This window comes from Pelophylax lessonae (genome assembly GCF_965119305.1).
Source record: "Pelophylax lessonae genome assembly, chromosome: 11".
NCBI classification, from domain to species: Eukaryota; Metazoa; Chordata; class Amphibia; order Anura; family Ranidae; genus Pelophylax; species Pelophylax lessonae.
This window is the reverse complement of record NC_138778.1, coordinates 224133510-224155970: the sequence shown is the minus strand read 5'-3', so window position 1 is coordinate 224155970 and position 22461 is coordinate 224133510.

The window sequence follows — 22461 nt, the reverse complement described above, 5'->3', positions numbered from 1 at the left end:
GTCTTCATTTGTATCTACCGGAATTGATGTGTTTGCCTTTTTACATTAATAAAGTTATAAGGGTAATGCACTATCAGTCTTCCTCTCTTTTCTGTGGGAATTTCTCTTGGGCGTCTGAACCCTGAGTATCTTCGGATCCATACATTTGAGGAGCGGGTAGATCCATTCATCCCAGTGAGAGCACACCACTCCAAGCTGACCAGCAATTGGATCCTCTGCTACAACAGTATTTTGCTCATTTCTCCCTTCATTTTGGTAAGAATCCACCTTCATCACCGGGTGTCATCTTCCCACTTCACCAGTTATTACATCACTATTGGATTTGTTTGTGGTAAGAGGCCAACCCGAGCACAGCAACTATTTAAGATTGTGAAGCACCTTTTGTCTGCATTTTTTTTCACGTCACCTTGGCATGGATTTATTCTTCACCATTGATTTGCAGTTGACGCAGACATCTTATATATTTGAGAGACTTTCCTTTTGTGTTGTTCTTATTGCTCACCATGTTTTTACCACATTGAGATATGTTTCGTTTGATAATATTTTGAAGCGCACTTTATATAATTTATAATTATTATTTATTGTATTTCCTATATCCAGTGCTGTACACATGTCGTTGCCTCAATTTGTTGCTTCGCAGCTGTGGCCTATTGGGACCCGAAGACCTGTCTATTGAGATCAGTGAGGCTGTACTACAACCGCAATCGCTGTTCGGCACTTGTTAAAAAAAAAAAAAAGGCGGAGCAATTGTGTTTGTGCAGTTGCTACATCCCAAATGACATTAATATGACTGCCTGCACAGGGATGCACGGAACACCTGTGCATCCCTCTGTAAATGTAAACATGACCTTGCAGGGGTATATGCTGTATATGCCCTGTGCGAACAAGGCCTTACAATTTTTTTTTAAATTTTTTTTATCATTCTATTTTTTAATACTTTGCACTTTATTTATGAGTTGGGGGGGCGACTTTGGTGGGATATCAGAGGTCTAAATAGACCCCTAATAACTCTTTTTTGAGACAGAGATAGGATCTGACAACAGTCACCTACTCTGCAGCCTGTGCTGCAAATTACATGAATGAATAAGGAGTCTGTATAGAGACCCCTATTCATTCATAAACTGACACATAGTAAACATGGATTACTATGCTCAGTTATCAATGGACTCAGGAGCAATTTGTGGTGATCGCTAACTTTATCCATTCGAGGAAAGAGAGACAGTTGGCAAACACGTTTACCAAGCCCCCTACCCTCAACCCTTAACCACCCCCTCAAAGGCTGCATACCGGTAATGAAGACCGGGTGAATATGGCAGCCCTGGGGAGGGATCCACCTTACAGGTAAGTCTGTCATAATGTGCTAGTAAGCCGTGCACAGAAGTACCTTATGACCTAGCCCTGCAGAGGGCCCACTTTATTTTTATTTTAGTGCCGTTTACTACCACTTTAGGAGCCCTCAGTCCTGATGCAAGCAGTGGGCTGGTTCTTGGGAGAAGTAATCCAAACATCAAAATGCCTTGATGGGTAGATGTCTGGAGGAGTGGGCATTCCTTGGCAGGCTGAATTTGCATACAGACCGCCATAGGTAACAACACCCACATCGACAGGAAAATGCACCACCCCCCTCCAGCGGGACGGAGGGCCGGCAAGCAAATACACCCCCCCCCTCAACGGGAAGGACGGACGGATGGCCGGCCGGCAAAAACAACATCCCCCCCCCAGCGGGATGGACGGCCAGTCGTCGGACAGCCAGCATTCTTACCCCTCCGGCCGTGCGTCTCCTCCCTCTTCCAATAAAATCGCTTCTCTTTTCAGCCAATCAGGAAAGGGGTATCATGACCCGCTTCCTGATTGGCTGGGAGGAGAATCAGTGTGATAATAGCCAATATTCATTTGCTATTGCCATACAACTGGGTGGGCACAGTGCTCTGCGCCCGAAGCCCACCCTTTTTTAAGCCTATTAGAGTGCTTAAAAAAAAAAACATGCATGTAGATTAGGGGGCCGGATGCATGGATGGGGGGGGGGGCGTCCCTGCGCCCCCAATGGACGTGCCGCCACTGGTACACGGTTAGCTAGTCCTACAGCACCGATGCCATTGGCTTTCAATTGTAAAGCCTGGTCCATTGACCTTTCAACAGTCGAGGAAGGCATGCTTTGTTTTTTATTCATGCTCTGTGGAAATGCTCTATACATTTTTGTGCCTCTGCGCTTTTGGAAAGGGTCAGTGACTTTTTTAAATGCAAAACTGTGATTTTATTGCTTTTTTGGTGCAAAACGAATTCAGTGGAGAAGCTGCAGAAAAGCATGTAGTGCATTTTTACAGTGATTTGCGTTTTTAAACCTGCCTACAAAAATCAAACTTTCCCAAAAGAAAAGCATAAAAAAATGTGAATCGCGGTAAAATCGCAACACAATTGCTGTAAAAAAAGTGGAAAGCACAGCAAAAAGCACTACAGAAATGCTCAAAAGCAACATTCATAGGTGTAAATCTAGCCTAAAGCCTCGTACACACGCAACGATTATTGGCCGACCGATCGTCCGACTTTTGTCCAAGTTGTGTTTTGTTGGTTGGAATGGAATGTGCCTAGACTGCACACAAATTTTCTCGGCCAACAAAATTCTACTTCAGAAGTGATGTCATGTGCTGGTTTACTTTCCGTGTGTTTTTTCTTCTCTGAGCATGCCCAGACTTGCTCATCAGATTTTTCCCTGTCGAAATCTGTACTGACTGCACGAAAATCGGCCGTTGTGTTGACGGCCAACAAAAATTTTATAGTCTGCACACCAGATTTTTTTCGGCCGAAAAGTCGGAGTTGGTTGTCGGAAGCATCATACTAACCAGCCGAAAATCGGCAGATCGGACGTTGGCCGAAAATTCCCTGCCAATTTTCGACGCGTGTGTACGGGGCTTTAGGGGGAGATGTACTAAAACTAATGCACACAGAGTCTGGTTCAGCTGTGCAAAGTAACCAATCAGCTTCTAACTTCAGCTTGTTCTATTAGGCACCTTTCACGCATGGGAGTCCGTCAGCAGACTCGGTTTTTCTCAGCGGGTGATTGATCCGCCGATCCCCTGCTGAGCAGGCGGATGGCAGCTCTGTCTCCGCGCTGTCAGGTCCCCACTGTTCTCTATGGGGGAATCGGATGAGAACGGACCGCCTGTCTGTTCTCATCTGATTCCATCCGATCCGCTGGACGGATGGAAAATAGGGTTTCCATCCGTCCATATTTGATGGACCGGATCGGATTGGATGTCATCGGAGATGTCTTCGCTCACATCCGATGCCCCATAGAGATACATGGGGCATCCGTTCAGATCCGCCTGAAAAACTGACAGGTGTATCTGAAAGGTCCGCTAGTGTGAAAGGGGCCTTAAGCTTTGGCAATAAAACCTGGACACTGATTGGTTACTATGCACAGCTGCACTAGATTCTATGTGCACCCATTTTAGTAAATTTCCCCATTAATGTGGGGAAGGTTGCCGACCCTGGGTGTGACAAACACTAAAAAACAATTCTTAAAAATAATGCTTTTTTTTGTTACATAGGCAGATACTTAATAGCATGTTCTGATTTTCTTGTCAGTGTTTTTCTGGTCTCCATGGCAACTATCTTTATCACAAGCAAAATTAATACTCTGATTTTACCCATTCATGTCAGGATTGTCTTTATGCTCTTATGTCGGGAATACAACGCCCATTATTTACCGCTGGGAGCATTCAGCACATTGCAAGAGGAGGTCTGTTAGACTAGAGAGGGTGATAAACCCAGCAGAAGAATAGCCGAAGCACCTAAAACATTTCTACTGCCACCTTACTAGTCACCTAGGATAACCCAGGCCCATTCACACCTTTCTGGTGTGATTCAGCAACACGTTAATACAGGTTACGCACGTTTGCTCATTGAGTGCCGTTCATTTTAAAGTCACATCAACCCACTAAGGCAATGCTGCACTGGCGAGCATTAGTGCATATTCTTTTTTTGACTGTTATGGTGCTTTGCCAAGCCATTCATTTTATTGTGCGTTAGCACGACGCACCATGACAACAGGCTCTGAATGGGCAAAAACATCCAATCTTTCTGTTCACACGATGGAGACTACAGTTAACTTGGTTATCCCTTTCCCAAATGTTTTGTTTATTTTGCTGTAATACTAATATTTTGAATTATTTCTTTCTGAATTCGCATAACCTACCTTTTTAGCTTTAGGGCTCTTTCACACGGGCGATCCGATCAGATCCGCCTGTCAGTTTTTTAGGCGGATCTGATCGGATCCTCCATGCAGCTCTATGGGGCAGCGGGTGTCAGCGGAGACACCTCCGCTGACACCCGCATCCGATCCTGTCAGTGAAATCTGGACGGATGGAAACCCTATTTTTCCATCCGTTCAGTAATCGGAGCGGATCGGATCTGATGAGAGCGGACAGGCGGTCCGCTCTCATACGTTCCCCCATAGAGGGCAGTGGGGGCTGAGACACCTCCCTCTCCGCTCTGCAAGTGGAGACGGAGCTGTCATCCGCCGGCTCAGCAGGGATCGCGGATCGATCCCCGCTGAGCAACACGGATCCGCCTACGGAGGCGGACCGTGTGAAAGAGCCCTTAGTGAGAAACGTTATATTTGCTTTCATTAACAGTGCGGAGGCCAGTAAGTAGTAAGTTACGCAGAGTGCAGGGGTCAGTAGTAAGTTACACAAAGTGCAAGGGTCAGTAGGAAGTTACGCAGAGTGCAGGGGTCAGTAGGAAGTTACACAAAGTGCAAGGGTCAGTAGGAAGTTACGCAGAGTGCAGGGGTCAGTAGTAAGTTACACAAAGTGCAAGGGTCAGTAGGAAGTTGCGCAGAGTGCAGGGGTCAGTAGGAAGTTACGCAGACTGCAGGGGTCAGTAGGAAGTTAAGCAGAGTGCTGAGGTCAGTAGTAAGTAAACCAGAGTGCAGTAGTCAGTGGTAAGTAAAGCAGAGCACAGGGGTCAGTAGTATGTATTGCAGAGTTCAGGTCAGTGGTAATGCTGAGTGTAGGGGTCAGTAGTATGTATTGCAGAGTTCAGTAGGATGTTACGCAGAGTGCAGGGGTCAGTAGTAGGTTACACAAAGTGCAGGGGTCAGTAGTAAGTTAGGCAGAGTGCAGGGGTCAGTAGGAAGTTACACAGAGTTCGGGGGTCAGTAGTAAGTTCCACAAAATGCAGGGATCAGTAGTAAGTAAAGGGGAGTGTTGAGGACCATAGTAAGTAAAGCAGAGTGCAGGCGTCAGTGATAGGTTACATAAAGTGCGGGGTCAGTAGGAAGTTACGCAGAATTCAGGAGTCAGTAGTAATTAAAGCAAAGTGCTGACGCAGGGGTCAGTGGTAAGTAAAGCAGAGTACAGGGGGTCAGTAGTATGTATTGCAGAGTTCAGAGGTCAGTAGTAAGTAATGCAGAGTGCAGGGTTAAGTAGTTAGTATTGCAGAGTTCAGAGGTCAGTAGTAAGTAATGCAGAGTGCAGGGGTCAGTAGTTTGTATTGCAAAGTGCTGGGGTCAGGAGTAAGTAATGCAGAGATCAGTGGTAAGTAATATAGAAGCCGAAAGCAGCATAGCTGGCTGCCCACAGTAATGCTGGCTCCAGGAACCCAAAGCCTAGTGGAGAACTAGTCCGGGTGAGGAGGGCGCTGGATCCCCAGGCAGGTAAGTTTCTGATTTATTAAAAGTCAGCAGCTACAGGATTGATTTTTCACTAGTGAACCTCCTCTTTGATATAGGTCTTGTCATAAGATAAGATGCAGGATTGAAAAAAGACTAATTCTCAAATTCTAGACACTGTGTGATGACTAAAAAAAAAAAAAAACGAAAAAAACCAACACAATAGCGTTTAGAAATCTTTAAAGTATGCCTATTATTCAGCAACGGGATCCAGGCATGAAAAGGCTCGTGAATACTCAGCCTCATTCCAAAGACAAAGAGACTTTGGAAATATTCAGGGACTGGATGTGTTATTCAGCAATCATGATTACCACTTACCTTAGGTGTCCTTCCAAGAGGTTTTATTAACTCTTACTGTGTATATTAATTCTGTCTGATTGATTCTAAGGCTTTGTAAAATATTGGTGCCTGAAAAATTGCCTTAGTCAAAATAAAACTCTCTAAATGTTTCCATTGATTAAAAAAAAAAAGACAACTAGAGTGCATTCCTTTATTTATTCAGTAGATACAACCTTCTGAAAAGTTACTCTGACAATCCTGTTATATCACAAGAATAGAAGAGAATTCTTAAATCTAGAGGGCTATCAAGCACAAAGCTCCATCCTATATTAAGTCTAGGTTCACATCTATGCCATTGCGGTTGATTTGGTTGTTTTTCAGGTACGTTTTGCGGTGTGTTTTTGCACACACTGTCTATACTGTATAGCTGGTTGCTAAGGAGCTGGCCAGGAAGCTGACCGCCGCGTCCTTAACAATCATCACGGCGGGTGGCCCCCTTTAAAGGGGGCTATATCCTATTATGTCCCCTATGGAGGGCAACCCCATTGTTTTTTTTTTTTTGCGGGGTCCGATGGGTGGTCCATTGTGGGCCCCTGGTTGGTGTTCCCTTTGCGGGATCGCAGTCGGCAGCCTCCCCTGATTATGTTTTTTGGGGTGAGCTTGGTATATAGTGACCCTACTGGGTCTGCATCCACGCACCCTGAGTGCTGAGATAGTGAGGATGATTCCTCTGCTCCTTTAGCCGCGCTTAAATAGGCGCTGGTGGATGCACTGTTTGTGTCAGTGCGTGTAACTTTAAAAATGTAGGTTGCGGCTGATGCCGCATCAGAGGCACCAGTTCCTTTTGGCACCCACAGGCCCTCCAAAGCGAAAAGGGTGTTCCTCTTTCAGCTTACCTTGACAACATTGTCACAAAACAGTGAGGTTGTCCAAAACGCAGTGGTTGCTAAGCGTTTTTTGCCTGTGGTATCCTTATAAGGATTAACTGCGTTACAGGTGGATGGTTCAATCTGTAGTAGACTCGCCGGTTTCCAGGTCAAATTGAGCTACCTTCATTCCGGTTGAGGAGTCTCCAGCCTTTACAAGTCCAGCTAATAAGAGGGCGGAAGGCTCTGGTCCGCCGGTAATTACTATTGCCCTGGTGTTGCAAACTCTCACCGAGTGGGCTAACCTTTTACGCAGGGACCTGGAGGAGAAGCAGCTCCCCCCTGCCTTGGTGGAGCTGGCGGATCAGTTGGTCCAAGGGCTACAGTTTGTCTGTGACGCCTCTTTGAATGCTGCTCCCCTGCTTTTTGGACTGTCTGTCTCAGCAGTGGATCTGCGGCGCATTATGTGGCTAAAATGCTGGTCTGCGGACCAGGCTTCTAAGAAGTCCATGTTTGATCTTCCATTTGTGGGGGATCGTCTGTTTGGAGCTTCCTTGGATGAAATCATCAAGGGCCTCACAGGGGGAAAGAGTACTCTTTTTCCTCAGGCTTCCAGGGGTCAAGAGTCCTATCACAGATGAGGACCCTCCTTTTTGGCTCACAAGTGACTTTTTCATCCCTCAGGGTCTCAAGACAAGAGATCCAAGCCCTTTCAGGCCTCCGCTGGGGGTTCCAAAAAGTCCTGGTTGGGCAAACCACGAGCAGGTGCTGCCAGACCTTTGGACAAAAATTCCTCTGATTGAAGGGGAACCCTCACCTCTGGGGTGGGGGGACGTCTTTGATGCTTTCCAGGTCTTTGGATCTCCCTGATCCAGGACAAGTGGGTCCACAAAGTAATTCGCTCTGGATACAAGATCGAGTTTTGATCATATCCTCCAGGAAGCTTCTTCCCTTCCACTCATCCCCAGATCGCTTAAAAGATCTCTATGGGGCGATACAAGACTTGTTACTTCAAGGGGTGGTTGTTCTGGCTCCAAAGTTGGAAAGTTTTCAAGGTTTTTACTTAAACCTGTTTACAGTTCCCAGGAAGGAGGGCAAGGTGTGCCCAATACTGGACCTCAAGGCGTTAAACCACTTTGTGCGGGTACAGAAGTTTCGTATGGAGTCCATGCGCACAGTGGTGGCATCCCTACATCAGGGGGATTCCCTTGCCTCCACCAAAATAAAGGATGCCTACCTTCACATCCCAATATTGGTTTGGTCTATCAGCGTTTCTTCTGCTTTGCTGTGGACGAGGAGCATTATCAATTCCTGGCATTACCCTTTGGTCTCGCTTCCATTCCTCGGGTCTTCACAAAAGTGTTGGCCCCCAATTCTAGCATTACTGCGTCAGCAGGGGATCGCGGTACTGGGTTACCTGGACGATCTGCTTTTATGAGCAGAGTCTTCGTTGGCCTTGTTGGACAACTTGGAGATTACTCTGCAAACACTGAGGGAGTTCAGTTGGATTCTGAAGCTTCAGAAGTCTGCCCTGGTTCCGTCCACAAGCCTGTTCTATCTGGGTCTTACTCTGGACTCGTCCTCAGCCAGAGTGTTTCTTCCTCGGAAGAAACTTCAAAAGTTGCAGGAGGCAATTCGGCTTTTGCTGACCAGCAGACGGTCGTCTCTTCGGACTTGCATGCACCTGTCCGGGTGGGGAGGTGTCCTCGGCAAAGATTGTGCTTAGGGGGTCTAGTCTCAGGAAGAGTCCAGACTACCGATCAATGTACTGGAGCGATCAGACTTTGTCTGGATCATTGGACAAGTCGTCTCCAGGGGTGTCAGGTGTGGATTCAGTTGGACAATGCCACGGCCGTGGCCTATCTCAATCCCCGAGGGGGCCCAAGAAGTGTCCTGGTGGATCAGAAAGTAGCCGGCATTCTAAGGTGGGCAGAAAGGTTCGCTCCAGCCCTCTATGCTGTGTACATTCCAGGAGTGAAAAATTGTCAGGCGGACTATCTCAGTTGACAGACATTAGACCAAGGAAAATGGTCATTTCATCCGAAAGTGTTCCATCAGTCGAGTCTCTGCAGGGGGACTCCTGAGGTGGATCTGTTGGCCTCTCGCCTCAACAGAAAAGTACAGAGGTTTGTGTCACGGTCTCTGGATCCTCTAGCCGACTCCAAAGATGCCTTAAAGGCTCCCTGGAGTCAGTATCGTCTGGTATACGCCTTTCCTCCTCTCAAGCTTCTGCCGAGACTCATGCGCAGGATCGAGGCGGAAGAGACTCCAATCATCCTAATGGTTCCAGACTGGCCTCGCCGGTCTTGGTACGCCGATCTGGTATGGTTGGTCGCCGATGCTCCTTGGAGACTTCCTCTCAGGGAATATCTGCTGTCTCAAGGACCGATCTTCCACTCTGCTTTACAGACGCTGGCTTTGATCGCTTGGCTGTTGAAAGCCAGGTGATGAAGGATAGAGGGTTGTCTGAATCGGTGATTCCTATGCTTTTAAAAGCTGGAAAATCTACTTCCAGGAAGATTAACCATTGTACTTGGAAGACATACATTGCATGGTGTGAATCCCTACGGGTTCATCCTCGCTCCTTTTCGGTGACTCAGATCTTGGCCTTCAGCATCTGTCCTTGAGTACCATCAAAGGCCAGATCTCGGCCTTGGCGACTTTCTCTGAACGTCCATTGGCCACACACTCCTTGGTGCGTACCTTTCTCCAGGGAGTGAGACACTTGGTTCCCCCAGTGTGGTCTCCATTGCCGTCATGGGACCTCAATTTGGTGTTGTCAGTTATCCAGAAATCTCCCTTTGAAAATATTTGGGAGATTTCCCGGCTTACATTGTCCCAGAAGGTGGCCTTTTTGGTGGCTATTACTTCTGCATGCAGGGTGCCTGAGCTGGCGGCGCTGTCTTGTCATTCACCTTACCTAGTGGTTCACAGGGATAACGTGGTTCTTCGGCCATGTCCATCGTTCCTTCCAAAGGTAGTCTATGATTTTCATCTGAATTAAGACATTGTGTTGCCCTCCCTGTGTCCCAAGCCTAGCATCTTAAGTAGCATTGCCTTCCCTTGATGTGGTTCGGGCAATTAGGATGTACCTGGCAGCTACGGAGTCGCTTCCGAAGTCAGACACTATTTGTGCTTACAGGTGGAACTCCCAAGGAGCTGGCTGCTTCTGCTGCGACCATTTTCAGATAGATCATAGTTAGTTAGTTAGTGAGGTTGAAAAAAGACACCAGCCCATCCAGTTCAACCTATGATGTGTGTGTGTTTGCTGTTACTTGTACATTGTATACCCCTTTGTATATCAGACAGACTGTGGTTCAGGTCTATTCTATTAAAGGTCAGGTTCCTCCTTTCCCTGTCAAGGAGCATTCTACTCAGGCCCTTAGTGCCTCCTGGGCCTTCAGTCATCTGGCATCAGTGATGCAGGTTTCCAGGCAGCTACCTGGTTGTCTGTACACACATTCACAACGTTTTATAAAGTCGATGTGTTGGCATCTGCGGATGCTTCTTTTGGCTGCAAGGTCTAGAGGACTTGTCCTCTTTAAAGCTATGTTTAGCCTTAGGGAAGTTTGTTTTTTCTGCTGTTCCCACCCCTCATGTTTGACACTGCTTTGGGACATCCCTACAGTCAGATGAAAAGCTGTGTCCGTCAATGAACGAAAAAGAAAATGGGATTTTTATCCTACCGTAAAATCCATTTCTCTGATGTTCATTGACGTACACAGCACCCGCCCCTCTATGAAGTTGAGTTTTTTCCTTCTGACATTGCTTGTTACAAAATTGATTACCTATAGCAGGAAGTGGGAGTATACCCCCAAGGGACTGCCCCATAGGCGTGTTCAAGCTTTTTCTCCGCCTATTGTTCTTCTCCTGTAGAGGGCAGTATTACCCTACGGTCAAGAAGTTGAAGACCTGTGTCCGTCAATGAACATCAGAGAAATGGATTTTACGGTAAGACAAAAATAAAAATATTTTACTTTCAGCTATAAAACATCCCCAATAAAAAAAAAAAAAAAAAAATGTAAAAATCGAATTTTTTCATAATTTTAGGCCAATATAAACTCTGCTACATATTTTTGGTAAAAAAAATCCCAATAGGTGTATATTGATTGGTTTGCGCAAAAGTTATCGCGTCTACAAAGATTTATGTAATTTTTATTTATTTTACTAGTAATGGCAGCGATCAGCGATTTTTAGCGAGACTGCGACATTGCGGGAGACAGATCGGACACCTGACATTTCTGACCTTTTTTAGGGGACCAGTGACATTACTACAGTTATCAGTGCTAAAAAGTAGCACTGTTACTGTACGAATGACACTAGCAGGGAAGGGGTTAATACCAGGGGCAATCAAAGGGTTAAATGTGTCCCTAGGGGTATTTCTAACTGTGTTAGGGATGGGCTTGCTGAATGAACACAGAGAACTGTGTTCCTAAATAAGAGGACCCTGTGTTCATTACTGACAGAACAGCAGTCTGCCGTGTTTACAACGGCAGACCGCGGTTCTGTCTCCATGGGGAGCGATCGCAGGTGCCCGGCAGACATTGCGGCCGCCGGACGCGCTGATTGGCTCCCCCCGTAGCCAATCGGCGCATTCGTTGCCTATAGAAAATATAGGGTATTGAAGTTTGTCTCCATTTCACGGGCGCACATAAATTTAGGGTTGGACATGTTTGGCATCGATTTACTCAGTGCAACCTCATTGTTTATATTTTACTAAAAATGTGCATAGTTTTACTGCGTTTGTTAGCTCTAAGCCCCCGTTCACACTGGGGCGACCTGTGAGGCGACCTGGTCGCCTCACAGGTCGCCGCAGGTCGCCTCCCATAGGGAAGCTGCGGACCCGTTCTGATAGGAGCGACACAAGTCGCTCCGACTCAGAAAAAGGGTCCGGAGCTTCTTTGGGGCGACCAGGAGGCGACCGCCATAGACTTCAATGTTACGAAGTCCGTGGCGGCCGCTCCGAGGTAGCGGCGCGCTGCTCGCACCGCGACCTCGGAGGTCGCGGTGCGAAGTAGCGTCGCCCCAGTGTGAATGGGGGCTTAAATTCACTTTAGTATGTTTTTTTTACTGATATTTTGCATTCCCTAGAATAAAAAGTGTGACATAGAAAATGGAACTATTTTATTCTCAATGGTTTCTGCTTTCAGGAAATATATAATGTTTGAGGATTTTGTGTAATCTTGAGGCCGAAAATTATTTTTAAACATGTGTGCAATAAAAATTTGCAAAAACAGCTCTGGCAGCGAAAGGGTTAATTTACATGCCATGTTGGGTGATCCCTACAGCATCTACACCACTCAGTGTATTGACTTCTGATGTGTCAGGCCCCAAATCTGGTAAATGGATCTCCAACAGTGTAATACAGGCTTTTATAATGTGAATATAAGAAAAGATATTCTGTCTGCAATGCTGCTTTAAGTGATTGCAATTATATATTTAATACAAGCAATAGGGGATCCATTTTAACTTTGTCAAATGTTAATTATATACTTGAAATAAATGAAGCAGAAAGTATATAATCTTACAACGTTTTTGGAAGAAAAGGATGATTGCACTTTTTACAGCACCTGAGAATGGTTCTAGAATTTTAAACAGATGGGGTGGTCCTCACTGCCTAAAAAAAGGCCCCTTCCTGACACTTCTGGTCAAGTTTCACTCGTCAGCTGATCATACTGAATGCACTACAGAGGAGCTTGTGTCAATGGGAAGCAGTAAACATGCTGGGCCTAGGCCGACTAATCTCTTATCTGGCGATGAAAGTTCCGCAGTTTAGCCTTGAACATTTGTACCTTTTTACTGTCCATCTTCTTGCATAAGAAAATATTGGTTTCAGTCAAGCAGCTCCTTGCTCTTTGTGCCTCAAACTTCAATGGATGAAGAATGTCAGAAAATGTCTACTAGCCGAAATGATTGTCATGAGATGTTTAGGTTTCTTCCCTCAGATGCCTGCTTGGACCGTACCTGCTGCTTCCTGATGATCATTTCCTTTTGGTACACAGCCTTATGGGTTAACATTACATTTCTGACATTGGATGTAACATAAAACAAGGTGGCATTTCTCCCCCCCCCCCCAACTGAATTGGAGGGTTCTTCTAGCATGCATTTAGCCACTCAGTTATTTGGGCTCTCTCTAAGCCTAGGGTAATAAACATATTATGTTCACCCCAAGGATAGTTGTTGGGCTGGTGGTTCCAAACATATGTTTTTATTATCAACAGCAAGTATAGTCCCTATCCCGTGTTTACATACTAGACATGATCTTCCCATATGGGCCTATGTACAGTCAGGTCCATAAATATTGGAACATCGACACAATTCTAATCTTTTTGGCTCTATACACCACCACAATGGATTTGAAATGAAACAAAGAAGAAGATGTGATTTAACTGCAGAATTTCAGGTTTAATTTGAGGGTATTTACATCCAAATCAGGTGAACGGTGTAGGAATTACAACAGTTTGTATATGTGCCTCCCACTTTTTAAAGGGACCAAAAGTAATGGGATAATTGGCTGCTCAGCTGTTCCATGGCTAGGTGTGTGTTATTTCCTCATTATCGCATTTACAAGGAGCAGATAAAAGATCCAGAGTTCATTTCAAGTGTGCTATTTGCATTTAGAATCTGTTGCTGTCAACTCTCAATATGAGATCCAAAGAACTGTCACGATAAGTGAAGCAAGCCATCATTAGGCTGAAAAAACAAAACTAACCCATCAGAGAGATAGCAAAAACATTAGGTGTGGCCAAATCAACTGTTTGGAACATCCTTAAAAAGAAAGAACGCACCGGTGAGCTCAGCAACACCAAAAGACCCGGAAGACCACGGAAAACAACTGTGGTGGATGACCGAAGAATTCTTTCCCTGGTGAAGAAAACACCCTTCACAACAGTTGGCCAGATCAAGAACACTCTCCAGGAGGTAGGTGTATGTGTGTCAAAGTCAACAATCAAGAGAAGACTTCACCAGAGTGAATACAAAGGATTCACCACAAGATGTAAACCATTGGTGAGCCTCAAAAACAGGAAGGTCAGATTAGAGTTTGCCAAACAACATCTAAAAAAGCCTTCACAGTTCTAGAACAACATCCTATGGACAGATGAGACCAAGATCAACTTGTACCAGAGTGATGGGAAGAGAAGAGTATGGAGAAGGAAAGGAACTGCTCATGATCCAAGCATACCACCTCATCAGTGAACCATGGTGGTGGTAGTGTCATGATGTGGGCATGTATGGCTGCCAATGGGACTGGTTATCTTGTATTTATTGATGATGTGACTGCTGACATAAGCAGCAGGATGAATTCTGAAGTGTTTTGGGCAATATTATCTGCTCATATTCAGCCAAATGCTTCAAAACTCATTGGACGGTGCTTCACAGTGCAGATGGACATTGACCCGAAGCATACTGCGATAGCAACCAAAGAGTTTTTTTAAAGGAAAGAAGTAGAATGTTATGTAATGGCCAAGTCAATCACCTGACCCGAATCCGATTGAGCATGAATTTCACTTGCTGAAGACAAAACTGAAGGGAAAATGCCCCAAGAAGAAGCAGGAACTGAAGACAGTTGCAGTAGAGGCCTGGCAGAGCATCACCAGGGATGAAACCTAGCGTCTGGTGAGGTCTATGTGTTCCAGACTTCAGGCTGTAATTGACTGCAAAGGATTTGCAACCAAGTATTAAAAAGTGAAAGTTTGATTTATGATTGTTAATCTGTCCCATTACTTTTGGTCCATTAAAAAGTAGGAAGCACATGTACAAACTGTTGTAATTCCTACTCCGTTCACCTGATTTGGATGTAAATACCCTCAAATTAAAGCTGAAAGTCTGCAGTTAAAGCACACCTTGTTTGTTTAATTTCAAATCCATTGTGGTGGTGTATAGAGGCAAAATGATTAGAATTGTGTCGATGTCCCAATATTTATGGACCTGACTGTAGATGTACTGGACTGTCATCCTCCTACCCCTCTTTTCTCTCTTCTTTGTCTCCCTCCATATTTTTTTCCCTGGACACTTAATCAAATTTTACCTTTCACACTAAAATTGTGGGACTTCATTGCATTTGTCTCTGGCCTCGCTTCCCTATTTCTCCCCTTACTAAAATGGCTCTGCTGCCCATTATTCCTTCCGGGCTAGGAGGAACCTACTCAGTTTCATTTGCAATAATTTTTATTAAGTTTTCAGGACAAGTGAAACAATCATCATCAGAAATAAATAAATCAGATACAAAGTGAAAATAACAAATCATAAATTACACAAGCAACAAAGGGTCTGTGGAACAAAGAAAGCACATGAGGCAGACATGTTAAAATGGGAGTACATTACGTTTGCCAAGCAATCAACCATAGGTATAACTGTTCCCATCACAGATTGCAACCAGAGAGTCCAGTGCGCCGGGCAGCCCCACGTGGATCATGCTTAATGAACGCCTCTCGGCCACCCTTTTGGATAGGCGCCCCCAATTTGATAGCACCTGGGAACCCTGGATCCAATATCTATTGGCTTCTTTGTAACTTGAACCTACTCAGTTTCAATGGCGGTCTGAGCATATCCTTTGCAAAATATGCTCTTTTTTTACTCAGTCAGGCATCCTGCCATTTCAAAAACTACGGTCAGGCCTAGACATTCCATTTCAGGAGCAATTTTGGTATTTGCAGATTGATACAGAGCCACTCTCCCCCTTTTCTAGCGAAAATCTAAAGCAAATATCGAACTGACTCTTTCTCCATGGGCCCTATTTGTTTAGTTTATTCTTTAATTATTGGTGCCAAAAGGACACCTATCATATCATATCATATCATATTAGATGCAATAGGAGACAGAGTTACATTTTCCGTTTGATCTTGAAGATTCACAAACTTTATGGCAAACAGTAATGAAAAGCCCCAGGAATGTGCTAATTTTGGAAAATACCTATAAGGTTCTGTATAGATGGTACTATATTCCAGCACATATAGCCCAGTTTCTTCCAAATTTCTCTTCCATTTGCTTCCAGGATTGCAGTTCAGAAGGCACTATGGCCCATATGAGGTGTACTTGTCTGGTGTTGAACAAACTTTCGATAAAGGTCTATAATTGAATATGCTCATACACACAAATATCCACAGAAATCCCTATGAAGATTTCTTGAACATCAGTGCCTGGCCTCACAAATGGGCTTCTGGAAGAATGGTCAAACATTGCCATAGAAACTCCTAAACCCTGGGACAGCCTTCCCAGGAGAGTTGAAGCTGGTATAGCTGCAAAGGGTGGGCCAACTCAATATTGAACCCTACTGACCAACACTGGAATGCCATTAAAGTTCATGTGTGTGTGTAAAGGCAGGTGTCCCAATACTTTTGGTAATATAGTGTATGTACTGTAACTGCCAGATTAACTATAGCTTGAGCCTAGAAAACCCCCACGTGAAGCTTTGATACAATCAAAAATAGACTTACGGATATTATGATTAATGAAAAACTTACCGCTATACTGGCAGATTCTCACCTCAGAGTTCCCCAGATTTGGCAGCCATGGATATCTTAATCACAGCCACAACGATTGAACCATTTTCTCTTATCCATATGACTAAGCTAGGTAATAGGGCCCCCTGGGACTCTCTAACCTTCCTACCCTTCTGATTTTTCCTTTCTTTACCCAATCTCCCTTCTGCTTTTATATCTTATATTTCCTCCTCTGCTTGACAGTCACTAATACTTCTTTATATAATCTTGTCATGTGGATCTACATTCTAGGCTACACAGGATAGTTTTACAAACCTTCATTGCTGTATTAGCTTTTATTTCTTGATTATTCTTTCCTTATGTAGAGGTTACAGGTTTTATTACCTGTCACTGTTAACCTTTTTATGCATTTTGTACAACACGTTTACATTTGACTAAATTGTCTTTTGAAAGTTGGATGTAAAATCTTTTTCTTAATCTGCTAATCTAATGAACTCTTTTTTTTAAAGAAAAGATGTTTCCTGCTTTGGAGAGGTGTCTGCTTACTTCCTGTTGTGTCTTAAGAAAAGCTCCCCAATGGGACAGCAAAAATAATTTTTTTTATAATATATACAGTATATATACACCTGCATTACAGACCTTCATTCCTGAATACACAGGGTCCTAAACCTGGCTGCCACTCTGTATAGCGTTCAGCCCCATCCAGTCAAAGCTTGCCATAGACTTTGGTAGGCTGCCTGCAGCAGGGCTGGATGCTGCACCTGTCCATTCGGGGAGTGTCCATGCACTTATAGCGGTAGTATACTCCGATTTTTAACTATTACCTACAGGTAAGCCTATAACGAGTGTAGGTAAAATTAATATCTCCTAAACCTGCATGGTTTAGGAGATATTCACCCTGCATGCAGCCTCTGACACCAGCGGCGCATGCGCTCTGAAGGTCTGGCGTATCTTGCCAGACCTTCAGAGCTCCTTGCCGGGTCCTTGCCGGAAAGTGAACTCCCATGCACATGCGCGGGAGTGACGTCATCGTGGCTCCGGCCACTCATAGCTGTTAGAAATCACGGGGCCCCATACAGCCTACCTGGCAGCCTCCCCCCCCACAATATTTTAAGACAATATTTTCAATAAAAGTACACTGAAATCATTATTAGCAGACACAAACATAACAGAAAACATGTGTGAATTGGCCCTTTTTAATTGTTTTTTTTACATTTAAAAAAAAAATTAAAAAATTATACATTTTTTTTTAAATGTTGAAAATGTTTACAATTATTTTATTTTATGTAGCAGTATTTCCAGGTCTTATGCCTGATGTGGGTCTGCCATTGTTACTGGTGACACCTCCAACACATTTGAGTTGTGACCCCAGGTGCGAGGACTAAGACAATGACCATTCCGGCATCTTTGGTTTGTTTTGTTTTATTTAGGGGATGGGAGAAGGGAATGAGTGGGATACTCCTCTGGCTCAACTAGGTTTGACTGGGACACTGTACAGAAAAAATGCCCACTGGCGCTGTCTTGACGCCAGCTGAATGCCGACCAGAGCTTCCTGACGCTTGAAGATACTGTGATACTGAAATTGTGCTGGAACCTCGACTTTAACTTGACTGTTAACTCAGAAGATCCAGGACTGTAGAATACTTGACTCTTGACACTGCTTTAGCTCAAAAGTCACTGAACAGCTCCCTCCAGCCCTTCACTGGCTGAGGTAGCTCCTTGTAAATACTTGTGCTGCTGCAACTCTTAACTTTGTACACTTCACACTATACACTGACTCTTCAGGGCCCAAACTGCAGGCGCCCCCTTTAATACTTCAGGGTCCTCTGACTAGGTACCCCCTCTAATACTTCAGGGTCCTCTGACCAGGCACCTCTTTTAACAGCTAGCTGACTCCTGGATCCCTAGAACCTTCTCCAGAGTGGTCCCCTCTGGTGCCAGGTAGACCCCCAGGGGCAGTCCACAGTACTCACGACCTTTGTAGGCTTTCCTAGAACTGGACCCCTCTCTCTCTCCGCTGGTTCTCGGCACACCGGATCCCCTCTACAGCTCAGCTCAGCACTCTCTGGATTCTCAGGCAGCCACCCGGGACACCCGCTTCCTCTGACAGGAGAAGAGACAGCCGTACTCTCCCTCCCGGGACTCTGCTTCCCGCCAAAGACGCTGCGTCATGCGTTCCTCTCAAACTTATACCCACTCCCAGAATCCTCTGCAGCAGAATCTGCCTTCTGGGGTAGCTACAAGCCTGAATGAGTCTCTGATTGGGTTTCCTCCACTGCCCAATGGGAATCCTCTCATGGAGCCCGTGGGGAAGACTCCCCTCTCAGCAGACACACCTAGGAGACATGACAGCCCAGCTGAAATTATGTCCCTGCTGTTAGGCAGCCAAGGCCCACTATACTTTTACCTAGCAACTACCCTGTAGGGTGCTACATCAGAAAAAAAAGTAAAACATTTTTCTTAGTTTCTGTTAGAAAATGTTGTGTATAAGTAATTTTTCTCCTTCACTGTTGGGCACAGATAGGCTGCACTGATGGGCACTGTTGAGGTGGCACTAATTGGCATTACTGATTGGCACTGACTGGCAACACTGATGGGCACTGTTGGGGCTGCACTGATCATCAGGGCACTCATGATCAGTTCCTGATTATCTGTGCAGGTCTCCACTGTGAGGAAATGCTGCTGATCAGCTCTCCTCTACTCACTGTCAGTGTGAGGCGCCTTGGAACGCCTGCCGGAATCGAGCAGCGTTCAGACATATCCCCTTGGCTGTTTTGGCTGTTCGAATGTGCCGATAGTGGCACTTTTAAATGGGAGTGTATCATTATTGCTTTTTATTGTTACCAATAAATATCCAAACGATATTGCGCAATCATATGTTTTTCATTTTTCTGGGAAACGGCTCAACCAATGTGACTGGGGGACAAGCTTAGAACGATCTCTTGTGAGCCCAGGGGGGCCACCCATCAAAAGTACATCATCCATCTAAGGAGGCCATTTGTTAATTATAGAGTGAGCTGGGTCCTGGAGGCCCTCTGTTCTCTGGTGAGTTACCCTCACACTAACGGGTGAAGGAAAACACAAGCACTTTATAAGCAAGAAGATTTGTTTAGCACCTTTGTCCCTATTGTGGTGGAATTTTTTGTACTGGAAGAATTTTTGCACTTTATGAATCAATGGACTTTATTTAATCTTTATATGCTATTTTTTGCACTGCAAGAATTTTTGCACTTTATGAATTAATAGACTTTAATGTGTGCATGAGGCCTAAAAGAAAGCTCTATTTGTGGGGAAAAAAAACTACATAAATTGAATTTATGTACAGCATTGCATGACCGCGCAATTGTCAGCTAAAGTAACACAGCGTGAAAAAGCAAAAAATGCTCTGGTCAGGCTGGGTTCACACTTATGCAAATTGGATGCGGGTTTCCCCACATCCAATTCTCATGACAGGAGAGTGTGACCGGCTATCAATGGGGCTGGTTCGCACAGCTCCAGGGCGGCCGCGGTCCGCACTGGAAGAGGGTCCTGTGTGCCTTTGGCTCAGTTTCAGGTCTGAATTCAGGCAAAAAATTTGGACCCGATTCACACCTGAAAAGAACAGGGGACCCCTGCTGTGAGCCCGTCCTAAATCTTCGGGAGGGCAAGTGGTTAAATGGTCAGTCCAATCCACAAACTATTCAAATATTGTATAATTGCATACAACCAGGATTGGTTATGGTTTAATTGATGGTCCCACGATGCTACCTTCTGGGCAGTGTCATGTTTTCTTCAGCTAGCTGGTTGGAAAAAAAAAAAAAAAAAAAAAAGATTGTCGTGTTTCATTTTTGTTTTATTGAATCACGTCATCCGGAAGGTGATGATTCCCATGAATAGCCACCCCTAGAATTTAACTCCGGCGTGCAGTCATCATGGCTCGGCTGTGTTTACTGGATCTCAAGTACAGTGGTGAATTATTATAAACTGGAAGACAGCTTCAAGATGAAGAGAGCAGATAGAACAAGAGTGTTTAAACAAGAGCGCACAGCAGCCATGAAGATTAACGGAGGAAACTCAAAAACCAACTCTTTTTTTTTTTCACTCTTTAGGCAAATTACATTATTCTACAAATACAGAAAAAGATAAACAAGAGACGGAGCATAGGGAAAGCGGCAGAGATGGCTGTAGGTACAGAGAATTGATTAAAGAGCCTCCGGCTAACACGCTGAACTTATCCTGATTCGGCTTGCTTGTGATGAGTTGAGGGGGGGAAGAAGAAATGACCACACACAGAAACAAAAGCTGGATACACACTGAACAACTTTTGTTAGCAGATTTCCTTAAAGGCATGTACACACGATTCGAAAATCAGAAGTAAAATTTCGTCCGACGAACACTCTGCTGATTGTCGGATTGTTAGTATAGTGCTTTCGACAGCCGATTATGAATTTTCGGACAACAAAATCTGGCTGTGCAGGCTATAAAATTTTTATCGCACGTCAACACAACGTCTGATTTTCGTTTAATTAGTACAGTTTTCGTCCGAAAAAAATCGTAAGAGCAAGACTAGGCATGCTCAGAAACGAAAGAACACATACAAAACAATTAAACACATGACACGACTTTTGAAATTGAATTCTGTCATAAGGGAATTTTTGTATGAAAGTAACCTCTTCGCTTTCCATATGAGACTAGCATGCAACAAAAATCGGAAGAAAGATCGTTTGATAATCTGATCGTGTGTACGAGGCTTTAGATTTATCTTCGACTATGTAGAGCAAGGGCCTGCCTGATTGCATACAAATTGAAAGTGTTTAGGTCTGACCTTATATTATATGGTTTTGTAAAGTCTAAGGAAAAAATCTTAAGAAAAAATTGTAAACTGTGTATCCAGCTAAAGTCTCACGTTTCAGCAGATATGCCCTGCCACTTCAATACCGGCACTTTCAGCTTTCAGAGCTGTCACACTTTAACCACCTTATCGCTGCTCACTGAGCTGCTTCTGCGGCAAAGTGGCTCGATAACATCTGGCGATGTAGACCTGTATTCAGTCACAGCGGGAGTCGGGCCAGGGGAATCGTCGGGGAATCGAGTGTGGAGATCCGCCCGCTTCTGTAAACACAAGCGGGCGGATCTCCTAAGTGATAGGCAGGATCAGATTGCAGGGTTCAGCATAGCTGAACCTGCGATCTGTCCCTGTGTCACTCAGTCACCTCCCCCCACACACGTCAGTAAGCACCAGGCATACATTAACCCCTTGATCACCAATAAGAATTAACCCCTTCCCTGCCAGTGTCATTTTTACAGTAACAGTGCATATGTATAGCACTGATTACTGTAGTAATGTCACTGGTACCCCCAAAAGTGTCAAAAATGTCAGTCAAGGGTCAGATCTGTCCGCCGCAATGTCGCAGTCCCGCAAAAATAAAAAAAAAAAATAAAGAAATCGCAGATCGCCGCCATTACTCGTTAAAAAAAAAAAAATGACAAATCTTTCCCTTAGTAAACGCAATAACTTTTGTTCAGACCAATCAAAATATGCTTACTGCAATTTCTTTACCAAAAATATGTAGCAGAAAACAAATTGGCCTAAAATGATAAAAAAATTTAGATTTTTACATTTTTTGGGGGGGAATTTCATATAACAAAATTTGAAAAATATTGTTATTTTTTCAAAATTGTCGCTATTTTTTTGTTTATAGCGCAAAAAGTAAAAATCGCACAGGTGATCAAATACCACCAAAAGAAAGCGCTGTTTGTGGGAAAAAAAGGACGTTTTTTTGTTTGGGTATGGCGTTGCATGACCGCGTAATTGTCAGTTAAAGTCGCACAGTGCCGAATCGCAAAAAGTGGCCTGGACGTAAGACAGCAAAATCCTCCGGTGGTAAAGTGGTTAAATGACAATTCTGTGGTCATGCAATGCTGTACCCAAACTACATTTTTAGCATTTTTTTTAGACAAATAGAGCTTTCTTTTGGTGGTATTTAACCACTTCAGATCTGGAAGGTTTTACCCCCCTTCCTGACCAGGCCATTTTTTGCAATACGGCACTGCGTTGCTTTAACTGACAACTGCGCAGTCGTGCGACGCTGTACCCAAATAAAATTTATGTCCTTTTTTTCCTACAAATAGAGCTTGCTTTTAGATCACCTCTGCGGTTTTTATTTTTTGCGCTATAAACAAAAAAAGACAGACAATTTTGAAGAATAGAACAAAACAATAT